The 9,973-nt window shown below is 45.9% G+C and overlaps 1 pseudogene; it reads left to right on the top strand.

Moving 5' to 3' along the window:
• Positions 1 to 1,621: 1,621 nt before the first annotated feature.
• LOC147005009 (chromatin remodeling regulator CECR2-like) lies at positions 1,622 to 5,987 on the top strand (annotated as a pseudogene).
• Positions 5,988 to 9,973: the final 3,986 nt, after the last annotated feature.

A 9,973-nucleotide genomic window follows, 5' to 3' on the forward strand; every position in this document is an offset into this window, starting at 1 on the left:
AGAATTGTCTGAGCTCAAGGTTAACTTGGTCCACATGGGGTATTTGAGACCCTGTTTCAGAAAACAACACTGAATCACACACTACATCAAAGGCCTCACTTACCAAGTCTTGTCTATTATAAAGAACTTACCATTCTCGCCCTTCCAGTCTTTCTTTCTGGGAAGATGGAGAAGTGAGAATGATCTTTCCATTCTAAGGACTATGTTCTCTGTTTCCCTTAGCCCACATTAGGAAAAAATGAAAGTGAGTATCATCATCTGAACAACTGATTAATATCCACTGCTGGTAGCGTGATACGGTGCTCATGACAATCTTAGCTTCCTTTAGTGTTGCTGACCCAGCAGGAAGTATTAAGTGCTGAGGCCAAAGCTCAGAGAACCTTTCAAGGGGCTAGACAGAAGCCATCAGAGACTCTCCACATCCTTGTCCTGAGATGAAATCCAGGAAAACAATGTGAACTTGGTGGCCAATTTACCATACATCAAACTTCTACCTCCACCTTTCTATGTTCAGTACAGGAAAGTGTGCACGCACCTCCATGCCAGATTGATCTTGATATATGTCCCAGGGCGCAGACTATTTAGAGAGTTGGTTGTAGTCAAGCAGTTGGTGCCCTCAGTAAGATGTGAAGACTATCAATAATAAGTGACCACACTGTATTTGTTTAAACATTAGTTAAAAATTGAGCATATCTGAGGAATTGGACACCAGCTCTGCGTCCTGGTCTTTTTGTGCCTATACCTTGCTCAAAAGGAAGGTGGGAGGACAACTTGGGTTCCTCTGCATGGATAGAGTGAGGTGAAATCGGCACCGACCAGTATGAGACACAGTGCTGAAGCCCTTTATTTCAAGTAAAACACACATTCTCTGTCCTCCTTGAAAGTGCTCCTGTTGAGGCCATGGACCTTGTATAAACATGCTAACATCATGCAGACATCTTTCCTAATGATACAAAGTTCTCTCTGGTAAGGCTTGCCCCCTTACCATATCTGTAGGAAATTTGTTACATGGCAGCCGTCAGTCTATTTCATGCTTTTGCCATAATATGCTTCCAAGTTGTGATGGTTTGTATACTCTTGTACCAGAGAGTGGCACCATTTGGATGGGTAGCATTGTTGGAATAGGTGTGACCTGTTTGCAGTAGGCATGTCACTGTGTGTGTGGGCTTAATACTCTCATCCTAGGTGCCTGGAAATGGGTCTTTTACTAGCAGCCTTTGGGTGAAGATGTGGAACTGTCAGCTCTGCTCGTGCCATGCCTGTGTGGATGCTGCCATGCTTGATGATAATTGACTGAGCCTCTGAACGTGTAAGCCCGCCCCAATGAAATGTTTTTATAAGTCTTGCCCTAGTCATAGTGTCTGTTCCCAGCAGTAAAACCATAACTAAATCAGATGTTGGGACAGCCATTGAGGGAGGGGGCAAGCATGCGGCTGCTTGAGCGAGTTTGCAAGCTACTCCCCCAGTGCACTACCCCTGTCCTGGCCTGCCTCTGCTTGAGCTCTTGCTAAGCTGAGGGAGCTGCCATTTGCTGAGTGAGAGGCGCTGCCCCATGGCCAGAGTTGGAGCTAGCAAGCAAGATTGAAGCAAGCAAGAGTGAGTGAGTAATCACAGCAGGGAGATGTGCCCAGAGGAAGGCTGCATGGCCATGCTGGGCGTGCTCTGCTCCTGGTGGGAAGTCCCAGCCATCGCACAATTCTGCTTGTTCTTTCACAAGGCGTTATGCCTGCTCAACTTCGAGATCGAGGAGTTAGAGGCAGCTCTTCACAGAGATGACTTGGTATTTATCAGTGATCTGATTGCCTGCCTGCTTCAAGGCTGCTATTAGCGAAGAGGTATCACGTCTCAGACATTCCACAGCTACTTGGAAGATATTGTTAACTAAGGTTGTGAGCTTGAAGAAGGAAAGCCCAATCCTCTGAGAGATCCCAGTTTTCAAACCTTCCTCTGTGTACATGAGTAGAGATCCTGCATCTCCTCTGTGATTACCCGCTTGTTGCAGATGATGTCTTTGATCTTCTCAAGGGTCTGGATGCAGACAGTCTCCGAGTTGAACCTCTAGGTGAAGACAATTCAGGTGCACTGTACTGGTACTTCTATGGGACACAAATGTACAAAGAAGACCTAGTACACGGAAGGTCCAATGGAGAACTCTCCTTGAGCAGGGAAAGTGAAAGGCAAAAAAAAAAAAAATGTCTCAAATGTTCCAGGAAAAACAGACAAAAGAAGAGGAAGGCCTGCAAAAGGAAAAAAAAAAAACTACAGGAGGAGATTATATCCAGTGAAAAGCAGGAAGAAAACTCCTTGACGTCTGACCTACACAAAAGAAATGGATCCGGAGGGGCAGGCCAAGGTACTTGGTGGATCCTGTGTCTAACAGAAGAATGGAGACAGGTTACTGAGAGCTTCCTGAGAGCCGACCTCTCTCCAAGAGCAGCAACTCTACAAGCTCCTTAGCAGGACTTCCTGCCTGAAATCTGCAACATGATTGCTCAGAAGGGAAAATGTCCACAGGGCACAAAGCCAGAGCTGCAACACAGGTTTATATCTGTCCACCTGCCCATCCAATTCATCAAGCTAGAGGAAACTCCCATGCTCACCAAGATAGAAAAACAGAAGCACAGGTGGGAGGAGGAGGAACGACCAATCTTTCTTGCAGTGCAGAAGAAGGAGCAAGATCAGATGTTAAAGGAGGAGAGAATGCAGGAAAAGGAGGAAAAAGGTCAAGGCAGTGGAAGTCTGGGCTAAGAAGAGAAAGCTCAGGGAAGAATGAGCATGGCTATTGGCTAAAGGCAAGGAGCTACCCCCAGAACTTTCCCATTTGGATCTGAATTCTCCTATAAGGGAATTGAAGAAGACCAAGTACCTCTTTGAATTGGATGACGATTTCACAGCCATGTAAAAGTTCTAGATGTGGCGAAGGCTCACAAGAATTCCTGGCCCTTCTTGGAACCTGTGGATGAATCTTATGCCCCCAACTATTACCAGATTATTAAGACCCCCATGGATATTTCAAGCATGGAGAAGAAATTAAATGGAGGTTCATAGTTTACCAGGGAGGAATTTGTAAATGTCACGAAGACCATGTTCAAAAATTGCCGAAAATACAATGGTGACAGTAATGAATATACCAAGATGTCTGACAATTTAGAGCAGTGTTTCCATCGGGCCATGACAAAACACTTTCCTGGTGAAGATGGAAACACAGATGAAGAATTTTCGATCAAAGAGAATGAAAAATGCTAAAAAATAAGGAGTCAGTCTGGTAGAAATAGTGGAAGCCATGTTTGGACTCTCTCAAGAAACACAGAAGTGTAGAGCAGGAAACAGCCACCAGTAAAGAATGGGGGAAAATCATTGCCCACAGCACACTGAGCTGCCTCCTCAGGGGACAATCAGAGCAGCAGTTCCATACAACTCCCTCCAGAGGTCGGCACATCAAATGGCCAAGGCTTTTCTTGCCCCCTGCATTGTGGTAGGGTGCCTAGTCACGCATCCCTTTTAAACCAGATGAAGCCAGCAGCACCAGGAATGTTTGGCTCTCTTCAAGGATCAGAACCCATCAACTTACATGGCTCCTCTCGAATTCCAGAGGTGCCCCCAGAGGAGCCCTTGCAACACCCAACCTTTGCTATACAGTCTCCAGTTGGAATTAGTAACCATTGGGGATCCCTGCTCAGTGCTTCAGACCTTTCCAATATGGTGTCACATGTCCCATCCTTACAGCTTTGGCAGATGAATTGTCCCAGTCAAGTTGGAAACATGTATCCACCAGCTCCATTCCAGGCAGGATTTATTCCTTCTAGGCATGGTGGGACTCCAGCCCGACCCCCAGACTTTCCTGAAAGGTCTGAAATTCCTCCTGGTCATATTTATCATTCATACAAGTATCTAAATCGAGGACACCCTGCTGTTTGGAATGGGAACCATGGTACTGTAAACCCTGGATGTTTGGGGCCAGTTGAGAAGCCCCACCTGGGTCCAGGACCCTCTCACCACCCTCATAACATTGGTCATGTGATGGATGGCCGAGTGATGAGACAACCTATCCCACCAAACCAGTGGACTAAACAGTCAAGCTTTCTACCTCATGGTGTTCCTTCCTCAGGGTATATGCAGCCACCCTGTAAGTCTGATGGACATGGTTTGCAGACACCTCCAACTCCAGCACCAAGTCCTGGATTCAGAGGGCCCTCCCAGGTGCCCCGGGGGGCACAAGTAGGGGAATCCATGATGGACAGCCCTCAAATGATTGCCATGAAGCAGCTCCCCTCCGGAGTCTTTCCCCCAGGTATGCCTTACCACCCCCCTCCAGCGCACTCCTCCCCAATAACTGGTCCCTCTCCAAAGGTAGCTCATTTGTCATCAGTATGTGTGTCAGAGCCCAAGACTGCATTGGAAAACCCTGGGAGTACACAGGAGATGACTGAAACACAAGAGCCTGAGGAAGACCCAGAGCCTTTGCCTGGACATGAAGAGAAAGCAGCAAGCATTTGTTCTTCAGAGGGGATATACCTCAAACAACTACACACCCTGCACCTCCCTTGCAAGCCAGCGGTACCAGGCAAAGCTCACCACAAGAAAGGGAAACAGAGGACTTCTGACTCAATAGTGATGCTTCAGACTCTACAGACACTTCTAACACATCAAAGAACAAGAACACCTGGCCTTTGGACAATAGCTACAGCAGCCCAGCTGTGCAAGGCTGTTTGAGAGACTTCTCCATAGTGGCAGAGATGGGGAATCTACCTGAAAATGAGGTCCTTGGTGAAGCATCTCCCTGTAGGTCAGAGGGGAAGGGCCTTGATGGTAGTGGTCCAGAAAAGCCAATCTGCCCCAGGGGTAAAACATTGCAAGAAGCCATGCTATGCATAGGACCGAATGCTACTACACCTCTTTGCACAGATCCCAGTTGGATGGCAGGCAAGGTGAACCAGTTTTCTCCCTTATACATGCCTGGCATAGAATACTCTAACTCAGCTACACAGTACTCTATGAGTCCAAGTTTGCAAGGCTTGGGCTCTATGATGGGAGGAAAGTCCTCAGGATCACAGCCTCAGTCCTTTCCTCCCAGGGGGTTCCAGGATAATGGTCCCCAACCTGGACTCTTTCCTAGGTACCATCCTCAGCAAGGAATGAGATATACCTACCAGCCTTCTTCTCTGCCTTCCTACCACCCCTATCAGAGGACTCCTCATTATACATGTCCACAGGGCTTTTCTGATTGGCAGAGATCTCTCCCTTCCCAGAGAAGCCCAAGTGGACCCCCAGGGAGTCACCCTCCATGCTCCCTCTTCCCAGAGAAGATTGTCCTGTCTAGTCTGCAAGGTTGTGAGACACTAAATTCTGCCTTAACTCCTCCAACTCAAATGGATGCAGTGACTGCTAAGGTTGTTCCTCCTGATGGACACAATTCTGGTCCAAAAGAAGAAAAGATGGATGAATCTGTTGGAGAGGCCAGAGAGTCTCCCAAAATTCTAGATCTCGACAACCATGATGCAGCTCCCAAGTGGCAGAACTCACTGTCAACCAGTGTCTATCTTTATGGAACTCCACCACCATCTCTGAGTTCAGGAATGACTTTTGGTTCATCTGCTTTCCCACCCCACAGTGTGATGCTGCAGACAGGGTCTCCATACACTCCTCAGTGATCAGCCAGTCATTTTCACCGCAGGGCATACCCATCCTCTGTGCCTGCCCATCCACATCCCCACCCAGTAGCCACCCAACCCAATGGCCTCTCTCCAGAGAGTTCCCTCAACTTCTGTCACATCGAGGGCCTAGGTCACTTTCAGGCTTCGATGATGGAGCAGACTGGCACTTGAAGCAGATTAAGAGGCACATTTCAAGAAGTACACAGACCAACGGGATTGCAAATGCATCCAGTCCAGTCACAGTCCTTATTCCAAAAGACCTGGGCGCCTGTGGAGTCACCAGAACAGTTGCTGACTCATAAAATCCCAATACTTCCTCTGGATCAGAGCTAGTCTAGGGAGGACCTAAGCCCTAAGGAAGTGGACGGCTGCTTGTGGAGACCATAAGTCAGGCCTGGCAGATTTGGAGGAATGAATGCTGTAAATCTCTGTCCTGTCTTCCGGTTCCACCTCTTCACTGTGAATCAAGCCTTCCTCAGAGCTGAACAGTATAAGCCTTAGGTGCATACTCTTTAGATAACTGGCTGGCCTGTAGCTGGGATCATCTGCACAGCTGACAAACTTACCCACAGCAATATACCTGGAGTTCTTGCTGGCTTCTCCAAATCCCAAGACTCTTGTCCAGGGAAAATCAATTTAAACTTGGGTGGAGTGTACATGTAATGCTGGAGTGGTGCCTTTAAACTTTCATGAGCAGCTAATCTCAGGTATATATTTGGTGAAGGGACTACTTTAGTATTAATGTTTTTGGAGCTGGTCCAGTTTACAGAAGTTTCATGTTGCCAAATTAAGATTATTATTTTTTTTTGTGGTGACTGTATTGTATATATAGTGGGACAGTCAGGTGGGTACATGGAGGAATTGGGAGTCCTTCCCCGATATGGCCAGCATACTGTACTGGAAGATTCTCTGTCTTTGTACAGTCAGGTCTCACTGAATGCCTGAGGAACGAGGAGAAGAGATCCAGAAGGCTGCAGCTTATATATTTCCCTTAACTTGTTTCCTCTGCAGCTGGCCTCGGAGACAACATGTCCTCCTCAGCATTCATTTCACAGTTGATTGGACGGTGCTGTCATGGGGCTTTACTGGGTGTTGCAGCCATAGGACAGGCTGCTCTCACTCTGGTGGCCTAAGTTCTGGACTTGGGAAAGCATGTCCCTTCCTGCTTTTCCACCAGCTCTACCAGATAGTTGTAAGCCAGGAATTTGGACTCTAGAGTGTTTTACTTATCAGAAGATAAAGTGGCTTCTTCATGGGCCTGTCAGGCCTGTGATCTAGAAGGCATCAAACAACACTTTCTAGCACAATCACATTTTGTGAAAGTGACTACTCAGGTTTCTTATGTATGTTAGTCCCAAGAAAGAAATTGCACAGGTTTGAAAAAAAAAAAAAGACAGAAGTTGGTACCAGGGAATGGGGCATTGCTGGGATAGGACTGACCATGCTTTCATTTGAAGAATGTAGATTTAGGGACTTTGGATTTGGAACACAGAGGAATGCTTTAAAAGTGGCTTAATGGGTCATCCTAGTAGGAATATGGAATACTTTTTTGCTGGGAGTTATTTGAACTGTGTTGACCTGGCCCAAGAGATTTCAAAGGAGAAGAATTTCAGAATGTGGCAGAAAGACTGTTTTTGTCATATTTTGATGAAGAATGTGGCTAGTTTTTGTCCTAGACTGACAAGTCTGCCTGAGACTAAGGTGAAGAGCCTCAGATTAATTGCATTGACAAGGGAAGTTTCAGAAAAGCCCAGCAGAGACTTTGTTCTCTGGTTAAGTCTTAGAAAGATAAGTTTTAACAAGCATAGCAAGCTTAGAAAGGAAAAATATAAAATACATGGTTTGAGTATTAAAGGGGCACCAGGACGTGAAATGGAGCAAAATCCTATGTTAGGAGATAACAGATTAAGGAAGTGGGACCTTGGGGTCAGACTCTAACCATCTAAATTAGATTCAGGCATGGTGATGCACACCTTTAATCCCAGGAGACAGGCATGTTGATCTATGCCTTTCAAGGTCAATCTACAGGGCAAGAACCAGAATAGCCTAGCTTAGGCAGTGAAGGATTTGGAAAACAAAGCCAGTGATAATGTAATAGTACAAGAGGGTCATGTTCTAGTTCCTGTAAGCAGCCGAACTCGGCACCTTCAGCCATGTGGCTCTGGCTCTAGACTTAGGAATGGAAGGAACTACTGGGACATTTGATTCGGGTTAGCTGGAGCTAAGATATTAGCAATGATTAAGAAGAGACCAGCATCACTGAATTGAAATATGGGAATTGTTTTCTTAGAGCACAAAGAAGCTGTGTTTCAGAGACAGGCAAGGTTGTACTTCATGCAGCTTCTGGACTTGGTAATGTGGAAGAGTCACCCAGGTGGCACTGGTTTGGAAGGCATGAGGTGTCATGAAGAACAGCTGATGCTTGGCATTGTGAGAGATCATGGAAGACCATTGGAGAAGGTGTAGCCTCAGCTGTAGTTGATGGCCCAGGACTGAGGGTGTCATGAAAAGGATTTGAGGCTTGGCACCATGAAGAGAGCCTATGAGAGGCTATTGGTGAAGCCTAGTTTGAGTGGAACACCCTTGTGTATTGGATTTGTCAGTACCATGGGATGATCACCAAGAACAGCAGCTGTAGTGGAGTGGATCAACCTGAACTTAGAGTGCTACAGAGGTCAGAGGTGTATAAGTGATGCCAGCCCTTAGGAGGAGCCCAAAAGTTCAAGTGGAATCCCAGACACTGAAACAAGAAGCTGTATCATTGAAATTACCTTGGAGACTCAAAGACGTTAAAAATGCCAGAGCCATGGTATACATGATAAGGAAAGCTCCTAAGAGGGAGTTGAACCAGCCGAGGATAATGCAGTTTGTTGCAGTCAACTAAGATGAAAAAGGAGTGGAGATCTGAGGTCTGTTAACTTTATAAATTTCCACATCTATATGTTTCACATAAGACCTTTCAAATTCAAGGTCAATATGAACTATTATGTTTAAATCGGCTTGAGTAAGGGCAGCATTTCCAGTCCTTGTGCATGAGCTCTTTGTGGTTTTTTTTTTTTTTTTTCATGGAGCTGGCCCTAAGAAATATCTAGCATACAGTTTTCAGCTGTTGTCCTGGTTGTTCTGTCATGGGGTGTGCATTTAATAAACCTTCCGTGTTTAACTGAATTCAGTGTTTCTTTGGATTGTTTGTTGACCCTTGGACATAAACACTTCCATTCAGCAGCACATAGGACACTGAGCCAAGGTCAAGAATGGTGATATCTTGCCATAAATTATGTGAGAAGGGGGAAGGGGAATTTATCCCTTAGGATAAGGATCAGGGGTGGCTTGGTGCTTTTTAGGTTTCTTTTGCCTTTTAAACTGCTTCAAGACCCCATTTCTGATGTCCTAGGAATCATCGTGTTCCCATGATGATGCACTCAGACATGCCTGGAAACTACCAGGACACTTGTGAGAGAGCTTGATTTCTAAAAGAAAGGGATTATGGTTAATCTATGCTGCAGGATATTTGGTCACATTGTAAACCTCAAGATTGTGTTAATTCTTGAAAAAGAAAATGAAAAAAGAAAAACACCTTTTTATGGTGTAGCTCAGCCCTAGCACAGACCTGTAATCCAAGAGCTTTCTGTTCAGTGTACATTTTTGTCCTGTGGTTCATCCCTATCACTCACATATATTGCAAAGCAAATTAAAGTCAACACCATGTCCAGAAGTAGAGCAATTAACCAGTTGAAAGGGAATGAATATAATTAAACAAAAGGATGGCCTTTTTGGGGGAGGGGGGGTTGAGACAAGATGTCTCTGTATAGCACTGGCTGTCCTGGAACTCATTCTGTAGACCAGGCTGGCCTCGAACTCTGAAATCTGCCTGCCTCTGCCTCCCAAGTGCAGGGATTAAAGACATGAACCACCACTGTCTGGCCTGAGAAAGAAGGACTTTAACTTGATGGATATTTTAGACAGTATGGGGAGGGATAAAGACTGCTTTCCTAATGGGAGTTCATCAGGGTAGGAAGGTCAGCTAGGTGCTTTCACTGACTCTCTGAGCTGGCTACTGCCACTGAGTCTTCACTGGTAAAATTAAATGCCTGGTTTACGTGTGTGTTTTAAAAATGTATTTATTAATCATTCCATTGGGTTACATCTCACATGATATGCCACTTCCTGGTTACCCTCCACTAACCCCTCAAAATACATCTGCACTCTCAGCCCCCACTGTGCCTGGATGAGGATTCTCCTTCAACCACCCTCCCTTTCTTGACCTACTGATTGAGAAACCCCCTACACTGGAACATCAAACCTCCATAGGACCAAGG

This window comes from Mus caroli, unplaced genomic scaffold, assembly GCF_978045245.1.
Source record: "Mus caroli unplaced genomic scaffold, Mus_caroli_1 scaffold_4, whole genome shotgun sequence".
Taxonomy (NCBI): Eukaryota; Metazoa; Chordata; class Mammalia; order Rodentia; family Muridae; genus Mus; species Mus caroli.